This window comes from Macrobrachium nipponense, chromosome 2, assembly GCF_015104395.2.
Source record: "Macrobrachium nipponense isolate FS-2020 chromosome 2, ASM1510439v2, whole genome shotgun sequence".
Taxonomy (NCBI): domain Eukaryota; kingdom Metazoa; phylum Arthropoda; class Malacostraca; order Decapoda; family Palaemonidae; genus Macrobrachium; species Macrobrachium nipponense.
In genome coordinates, this window is record NC_087201.1 from 2,899,160 (window position 1) to 2,909,159 (window position 10,000).

Below are 10,000 nucleotides of genomic sequence, written 5' to 3' on the forward strand. Positions count from 1 at the left end.
GTTTCTTTGCCGAACAAGAAATGGAAAGCTCTAACAAAGGCAACAAGACGTGGTCCAACCTCTAGCTTCCTCGAGGTGCATGGTAATATCTACGGTCAAATAGCATGTAATTGTATCAAAGAAAATTTAAATAAATACGCTATAATTTATTGGAAATAATTTTTCTGTGCTGTTTAACATACACATTATTTATTCTTTTTAATGTTCTGCCTAATGAATAAATCATAAACATCCTATCCTAAAATTCCTGTATCTTTAACTCAACGCGAAACACCTTTTTCAGACCTATTTAAGCTTTTCCATAGGGCTTTCCAAACCGACCCCACCCCACCCACGCCCCCAACAAGAACAACAGCAAGATCAACAATAACAACAACAACAACGACAAGAACAAAGTAGTTTGCAGGCTTACTCCCAGAGTAATCGAGAAGATGGACGTATTCTTCTTGAGCTGTATATAAGGATGGAATCGCTTGACCACTGACCTTAAAATTTATAGCCTCTGAAATAGCCATTCGCCATTCCGTTTTGTGCAGATTGCTTCATTAATTAAATAACCAGAATGAACTGTCAACCTTAAAATGAATTCAAGGATATTTGAAAAAGCCTGATTAGAAAGTGATCTGACGAGGGATTCGCTATACAATCAACGGAAAGTTGCAGGGGGAAAAATGGCAGTTTAAGGATATTTCAGTTTCTGACAAAGATGATGATCTACAAATTTCCATACTTTATAGGTACCTCAAATGAACAGCGAACGTCAATTTATATAAAAGAATTTTCACGTCTTATGCAGACACAATATCCTCAGTCAGTCTCTAAGAATATGTTTCCACACAGCATCTGATGTATATCAAGTTACTTAACATTTTCTCAACACGCAAGTCCTTACATTCTTCAGACAATGAATATCCAGCGTCATATGACAATAAAGAATACTTTGATGTCATTCCAGCCTGCCTGCTCGACTAAAGAAACCAAAGAGCCAATGCAGAGTAAGAAAATCTGGCCCACCAGGAGACTGAAATTTGGAAGACGCACATCGGGGAAGAAATTCAAGAAATGATATCGCTTCATCGGGGTTTGATAAAGAGAATTCCGATATGCCTCATGCAAGGGAACAGCTACAAAGTTTCTGAAGCGTTTTCATTTATATGCATCGAATTTTCTTGAGAGAACTTATGCGAGGTTCAGTTGCGGGAAAGGTGCATTATTGAGAGACAAAGTTCTATGAATAAAAGAAGAGCTTTATGAAATACGACACTTTTTTTATGATGTGTACACTTTTTAAAAAGAAGATTAGTTAACTGTATGAAAAAAAAATCGCCTTATTATAAAAGACAATAACGTACTAAAGTTCATTAACAAATCGATGCACTCAACTGACATCGACTGAAAGTATCAAAACTCGTGAATGTTCTGGCTGCTCACTTATTGATCTGGAATTTTTAAATATACCCAATTAATTTAGAGGTTATTCTAAGCTTTTTTTTCTTTCGACAGTGCATAATTCTTTGAAATATTATGACATTTTTTTTTATATCTAAGCAGCCATTCTCAGTATTGTTTCCTTTACAGGTAGACTAGTCCTTCTCATTCAAGAAACTTTCTTTAATTTCAGAAAATTACTCATAAACCTCGAGACAGTAGCCAGTAATTATCATTCTCTGTCGCTCTGAAGTATTAACGAGCTGACAATAGATATTATCTTATATTTAAAACGTATGTTTTTAGTGATCAAAGAAGAATATATTTATTTCCAGAAAAATAATTTTATTTTGAGAACAATTATTTTATATAAGATTTTTTAGAATTTTTTATAACTACCATTCAGCCTTCAGTCGAGACGATATCTTTGAAATACTATTTGATTGAAAATGTTTATCAGTTTCTATCTCAATCCCTTTCTCAGCAGATATGAATCATTTTGAAAACCAAAGGCAAATCATAATTGTATAATTAACACAAACGGCTCAAAATACTAAGCATCCATGTTGAAATCATAATAGGATTTTACTTTGGGTGAGTACGTTTTTAAAAGACTTGTGATTCCTAAGCCAGACTAAATAACAAATTCAAGTACCAGGAACTACTGAATAAAATAATCAACCTTAAGATTTAGGTGTACTGAACATCATAGTAATGCATACAACTAAGGCCTTTTAAGAAAAAATATAAAAAGCCAAGGGATGATTTTATGGTCATGGGAAATCAAAATTTTGTGAGAAAAGACACTTTATTGGTATCTCAGTGTCCTACAGTAACTGAAAGAAAGTAAAACAAAAACAAATGTCTAGAATACAATTAACAATTTGTATAACTCTTTCTCAAAGTAGATTGCAATAAGCATTTTTCAGTGATTTTTTTTGCCCACGTCTCATTTTGTTGTTGTTGTTGCATTACAAATTTATTATAATCAACATTACTACAACGACTGAATTCTGTTGATCGCATTTTCCCTGGAGCTCAAAATCTAGATATGGATTCTCATGGAAACAATACAAATAAAAATTCTAGTTTCGCAGGACAAAGGAGAGGAAGTAAATATTCCCCACTTCAACTATTATACGTTGCTGTTTAAAAAAAAAAAAAAAAAAAAAACAGAACTCGTGAATTTTTTTGCCTATTTTTTTTCCCTCACTATTTTTTTTCTGTCGACGATTTTGGCTTTAGAGACAGGATTTAGCAACACAACTAGGGGAATTTATGAGTCAAAATTTCATTTGCTTTTTTTCCCATTTTCTGCAGAGAAATCATCCTAATTTAAAAAAAAATAAAATAAAAAAGTAAAGACCCTTAACTCATGTAATAGTTAGACCAAATTACACACAAAAAGACCAAGAATTCTGTTGAATTCATAAGCATGTTGCAAAATTAGCTTCAACAGTCAAAAAGATAAAAATAATTATAGTAAACAAAACGAAAATATTAAAAAGACCAGTACGCATAAAGTGAAAGGAATTATATACACTGTTTCGGCTAGTCAACGATATTAGCTCTACCTGTGCTCCTGATCGGTTGTCTCTTAATGTAACTGTGGTAACCACTGTATTTAAACAACACTGGATTTATTTTTTAAAAATTATATTTTTCCATTAAAAGACAACATATAATAAATTCCTCCTCTGAGCATAAACGAGGCATTTGTATAAGCATCTCTTTATCTTTTTTCAAAACCCTTTTTCATTGCCATCATTAAAATATTTCTTCGGGAGGTTATTTCTAATGTTTTGGCAATACTGCTAAAAGCCGTCTGCTATTCATATACTTGACCTCAAGTTAGGGGATGAATAGTGTCTCTCTTGTCAACAAACTTCCCTTTTATGCACTTAATATTCATACAAATTCATTATAGAAAGTGATGTAATAGTAAGCTTAACTTCATGTTCCGATTGCGCGCAACTCGTCTTCTAATTGTCTGCCTCAGATCATTTACTCTTGTTTTGGTTATAGCGACTTCTTAATGAATGCTAGAAGAAGTGGTCTTGTAAGATGGAAATGAAAATGACGAACAATCGTCTATGTCTCTGAAGGCTGAAATGTACAGACATCTAGATACACAGCAGAACCCTTTCAAAGGTGACCTCTGCTCAGGTGACCTTTGAAACGTGGATTCAAGAATTCTTTCCTTACCGACTTAGACAGACTATCAGACTTTGCCGAAGATGACCTCGCTGATCTAAAGACAAGGGAAATGGTAAGAAATAAATTTAACACGTTCTTAGAGTGTTCTGATTCCGCTTGCTACTCCATATTTCTGCGTGTCTGAATTTTTCGCACTTTTTTGCTAAAATGAGTCGTAGAAAAGATATCGGTTGCATGTCTGAGTTGTCTTGTCAGTGATAACTCCACATTTTCATCGTCTTACTCGCGACAAGGAGCAACAACCTTCACTTTGAAATGAAACCTTGGAAATGGTTGCAGTTTCCTTTTATGATGAATTTACAGAAGATGGACATGAGTGAAAAACCGGATGCTTTGTAAAGACTGTTCGAATTATTTACGTGTGAGGAATTCAAATAAAAATATGTTCAATACATGCAAAAGGTCCTGTTTATGTGAGTATGAGCATTTTTCTGTTGAGGGTGCCAGTAGCTTTCATCAGATTCTCAAGGGAGACTGTTACTCAAAAAGTGATGAGAACTACTGCAATGATCACTCGTTCCTCATCAGTGAGGAATTATATATCCAGACATTCACTGGCTGAGTTCACAAGTCTTGAGCTGTATTATAGGAGCAGCAGAACAGAGAGGAAAATAGTAAATCCCAAAAAGGCAGCGATTTTTGGCAAAGAACGAAACTAATACAAGAACAGAGAGAAATGTATCATCAAGGTTCCTCTAAAGTTTGACAGAAAACCTTGGAGGTTACACGTAACCTCAAGGCAAACTTAAGAAAGATAATTCAGCTTGAAAATGCTAGACTAAATGTTTTCCCACAGTGATCATTCAAGTTAGGATTCTAATCAGTTAATGATAGTGATGTAAAGAATAATTTCAGTTGTAGTCTTTTAACTTCTCTTGCCAGTGTTGGAAAATGCCACGCGAAATATAGTACTTACTCTCATAGAAATTAATCTTGTTTGTGTTGAAAGGGTAATGGCGCCTAAGAAGCTGTTTTCGTATTTTCTTTCATGGAACAACACCAAGAAGAGTGAATCAGCTCCTAGATGAACAACATTAAAAAAAAAAAAAAAAAACAAAAAACAATGCTATTACTGTTTTCCCGTAAGTGACAACTTTTCTAACTAGATAACTAAGGTATAAAATTTTACGAGGAGGCAAAAAAAAAAAAAAAAAAAAAAAAAAAAAAAAAAAAAAAAACAAAAAAAAAAAAAAAAAAAAAAAAAAAAAAAAAAAAAAAAAAAATGGGGGTGGGGGGGCAGGGGAAGGGGGAGGCAAGGGTCCTGAATTATGGAGTTTGGCAAAAAAAAAATATAATTACTCTCAACAGATTATCTATGGAATTGAATTTACAACTAAATTCATGTGAGAAAAGGGATCTCATCTTCAAACTATCAGAAAAAAGAATAATACAATACGTCGCTTCCGGCATGGTCAAAAGTAGCTCTTGGTGCAAAGCGTTTTTCGGCTGAACCCCAGAGCCTTTGTGAATCCGATACTATATGGGCGGCATTTCACATAGCAATAAGCATTTCCCTCTCTGATATAGCTCAGCTTCGTCGAGAGGGTCCAGATTCAGTTTCACTTTGCTGGACGAAATTGGCAAAGAAAACGTATGCGTTCGTTTTCGTTTGGTCAAGGCTTGAACTCTGAGATTGCTGCACGTTTTTGTCTCTACTGAAGAAGCAGTGGCATTGCAGGCTTACAGCAGACAACTGAGGCGGAAGTGTCCTTTACAGAAAAAAATATACTGGGGTATCGAATCTTGCCGAACTCCGAAATAAAATCCATCGTATTCAAGAAGCCTCTATAGAGTGATGCAGCTGACGGCAGCAATTCCAAAGACAGTTGTAATTGAAGCAGGTGCGTTTATATAATTATTAATATTTATATATACGGCGAACTGAGTTACAATGTCTTGGTACACAGTTTTGTCCATATCCACGTTGGCTTTGATCGCGTGAACTGGTTTCATGGTTCTTCTAAAGCTTGCTCCATGAAGCACCTCATTGTACTCCGTATCGTATAAGGGTATGTGCTAACACAATCGCTGCTCTATACGTGGAATTTCAACGTGTAAAAGTAACTTAACCGAAAAGCCTGCATTCCCTGTTTCATTGTAAGAAATTGTGAGATATTTTTGCATCTAGAAATATATTACGCAGGCCATCCAGCAATGCACGATCTTTCTGGAGCGCCGCTACAAGGAATCACAGTCAAAGGAACTAACATTAAACACCTAGCGGCAGGCCAGCGAATCAGCGCTATTGTTCATAAAAAGTCAGGAGTCTCAGGACCAAGTCCAACCAGACTTCTGGTTAAACAGTAATTGTATTCGGTGATCATACGTGATTGCTGTTTAATTAAATAACTTCCTCGTGATTATCGTCGGTATTATCAATCATGGTTCAGACAACGTAGTGTCTATGAAAGTGTTCGATTGTGACCGAGTCGTCCCGGGTGGGTGGCTTCGTTGGTAACAGTAAAGCAATTATTATGGCTGAAGTCTTGTGTTCTCAGATGATGGTGAGTGCGATGATAATGTGCCATTTTTTTGTAATGGCGATTGGTGTCGTGCTGTTTTAGAGCAAGACATTCTCATAACAGGTGAGGGTACAGAGGAAAGCAGTGACGTTAAAAAAAAGGGGGGGCAGGGGGTAAGTGAACAGGGAAAACACTATTAGGTATTAGTATTATTATTGTGATTGATTCATCCCAATGCCGTGTGGCAAGTGTGAACTCCCACCAGTTTTGAAGCCAGCGTATAAGTGCCACCAACCAGCTATAGTTCAGCAGAAGAAAAAGGAGACTGGTTAGTAGACCAGATCTAGGTATGTGCTGGTAATGTTGCCAAAATCGAAAAAGGCTGGTACCAAGGGAACCGTTCCACCAAGGACGAGTAGTTTTCCACACTGGGGGATGAGAAGATTCATTAAATCTTCAAAGCATATTGATCACAGGGGCTATATATAGATGTCATAGGGTAATAAACCGCATGGTACAGGGGTGGACCATGTACGATCAACGTGTACAACCCCAAGAAAAGTACATTATAACGCGTCCTGACACCGGGGTAGAGGTCTTTAGCTCCGATGTCAGGACGCGTTATAATGTACTTTTTTTGGGGTTGTACACATTGATCGTACATGGTCCACCCCTGTACCATGCGGTTTTTTACCCTACCTCTAAGGCCGAAGAGAGCAAGAAGCAGACACTGAGCAGGTCATCAAATAAACATGCACAACTTGTACCATTTTTAACCTCACGCATTGCACCTGAGAACATACCTTGATATGTCAATTTTTGGATTTCACCTCAGTACTAAGGCAAGGCATGAAAGCGCCATGATTGGTTGGATGACAGCCAGCCTTATATCGCCTTGGAGTAGTTAAGATATCGCAGCAAGTTTTCTGTCATCATTACGATATCAGGTTTCACTTTATTGATGAGTGTGAGCTGGAATAGATGATTCTCAACTTGCAAAATAACACGAGGCACAGAGTTAAGAAAATGTGGCTCCCAATGCCACGAAGGCTTCCAAACTCTCTGACGCCTCCTTTTCTTTATTGGTGGACATTGCCTGTCTGTGGACCATTGCAGTCGACTACACTACGCAAAGAATGGTCAAGTCAAGAAATTCTCAATTTTGGTGAGTACAAATATTTTTCGCCATTATCCATCTTTTGCCGTGCCTTTTCGCCTATTAATGATTATTTATTCATCAATCAACGTTATCTATATCACCAATCAATAGTCACAAGTTTGCTTGTATTATTATGAATAGGCTTCATGTTTATTGATGTTAATTAACTGGTTGTGACAGTAGTAATATTTTTAGAAGTTTTTGGAGGTTTTTGTAAATTTTTGCATTAATTACCATGATTCATATAATGGGTAATTTTTTTACAGGTAAGTTAGCAATATTATTAATGTTTTTTTATGTTTCTGAAATTTGTGAAAGTACGAATATTATTAATTTTTTTTAATGTACTTTGCATTAATCACTATCATCTTCCCCATTAATCATTATTACAGGATTGTCTGTATTGATATTGACGTGTTTATTAGATTTTAAATGTGTAGTAATATTATTTCTTTTGGAATGTTCTTTACATTAATCATCACAATCGTCATCATTAATCATTATCATCAGGCTTTTCAGAATTACTAACATAATTATTAACTTAAAAGTTTGAGTAATACTTTGAAAAGGACGAAAAAAAAAAAAAAAAAAAAATCGGGTGGGACGTTTGATGGGATATCTTTCCTTATCACCACACAACATTATAAAACAATATGAAGCATCAATGAAAGCAATACCTTGGGGATTTGTATTAAATGAAGATCGGTTAAAACTCATAAAAAATGCATGCCAATACATTATTGAACAAGTATCTTAAAACTTTATATACTTTTTTTATGAATTGTTACACAGGCACAAATTACAAAGAATTGGCTTAATTTTAAAACAGATGTAATATCACATCGTTAATTTGCAAATGTAGTTAAGTCAGGTGTTACAAAAATCAGCAATTTTCCCATGTGACAGATTCAGTTATTAAGATTACCAAGTTTCTCATGTGACAGATTCAGTTATCAAGGTTAGCAAGTTTCTCATGTGACACATTCAGCTATTAAGAATAGCAAGTTTCTCATGTGACAGATTCAATAATCAATGATGGGAATTTTCTCATCTGACAGATTCAATTGTTAAGGATAACAAATTTCTCATGTGACATTTTGAATTATTAAGTATACCTTTCTCATGTGACAGATTCAGTTATTACAGATAACTTTCTCATGTGACAGATTCAATTATTACAGATAACAACTTTTTCATGCGATAGGTTCAATTGTTAAGGATATAAAGTTTCTCATGTGACAGATTCAATTGTTAAGGATAACAAGTTTTTCATGTGACAGATTGAATTGCTAACCTAACAGACACAAAATAGTTGAAGAAAAAGCTCCATAACTGAGTAACATAATTATTATTCGAAGTAACATTTACTAAAAATAAGAAAAGATGAGATTATATAACTAATACAAGGATTTGTTTTCTGGTTCACGACGGAAAACAGAAAATTAAAACCTTGCTAACAAAGTTAGTTAAAAAAAGTCGTGCTGCGGCCTCCACCTTCCTCGGTAAGCGTGTAAGATTTTCCACTCACACATAAGTTGTAAATGTTATATTCCTAATTTACGTGAAGAGGTTTTCATAATTAATAATCATACTTAGTACTGCTTATATACTAACAACAGGGATCTAATAAAAAGCACACAAATTAAACATGTTCTTATACTCTCAGTTATAAGTGGAAACAAAATAATCGAACAAAAGTTTATCCTAAATTCAATACACCAAATGAATTGAAACGTGCTAAACTCTATGGTCAAATAGAGCCTTGTTTTGCAAACGAAAATAAAGATATATATGCTATATTTCAAAAATGTCAATACACAAAGGTCATTTTCTGTACAGTATAAAGAGTGTGCAGGATTCACTACCAGGAATCGGCAGACTTTTTGATTAAATTCTGCATGTACTTTTTTTATGTCAAGTCGAGATGCAAAGAAGGTATTTGGTCAGTACAGCATCATGACCCTTCAAGAGCATTATTCTTATTTCTGAGAGGGAATTACTCACAAACACTATGGACTTAATTTTAAAAGTGTCGTACTGAGTAACGAAGATCGACAGTATAAGGAACAAAAATTTTAAATAATAATAGCAAAATAAAGATTAAGGCTCTAAGATTTATCCGAGAGATTATGTGCTGATAATTTAACAAAACTTGCAAATGGGATGTGAATTATCATTAAAAAATATGATTAATGAGGATAGTTCGGCAAAAGATGCAGTAGATTAGCGGCTAGGATTTGGTGTAATTTAGATGTGTTTCATGTAAGAATAAAGTGAGTGTTATAGAAAAAAAAACATCTGTTTTAACGAGTTATGCTGCGAAAGATGTGAAACCTCTTCAAAGAGATTGTACAGATTAAAAGTACTGGAATATTATGTTAGCAACAATAACTAATGAGCAGTCTTCAGGAAAGAGCTCGTCCCTTTGTCCACTCTTCCCTCGGAAGACTTTTGAACTGAGGTAAAAAAATATATATATATATATGTTTGAGGCGTCAGACAGAAGGACTTTCATCTGCACTTTGATGTGCTTGAACAGATGAAGATAGAATTGCGTCTTGTTGCACATCAGTAAGTATACTTCATATGTGCACCATGCATAATCATACAACTTCAATACAAGAGCCTCGGTATTTAAAAAAAAATGGTTATTGCAGGCTATACTGAAGTACATATAACTCGAACATGTATGCCTCGAAGTTCGTGTACAATTAATCCCTTCACCATGTTCCGA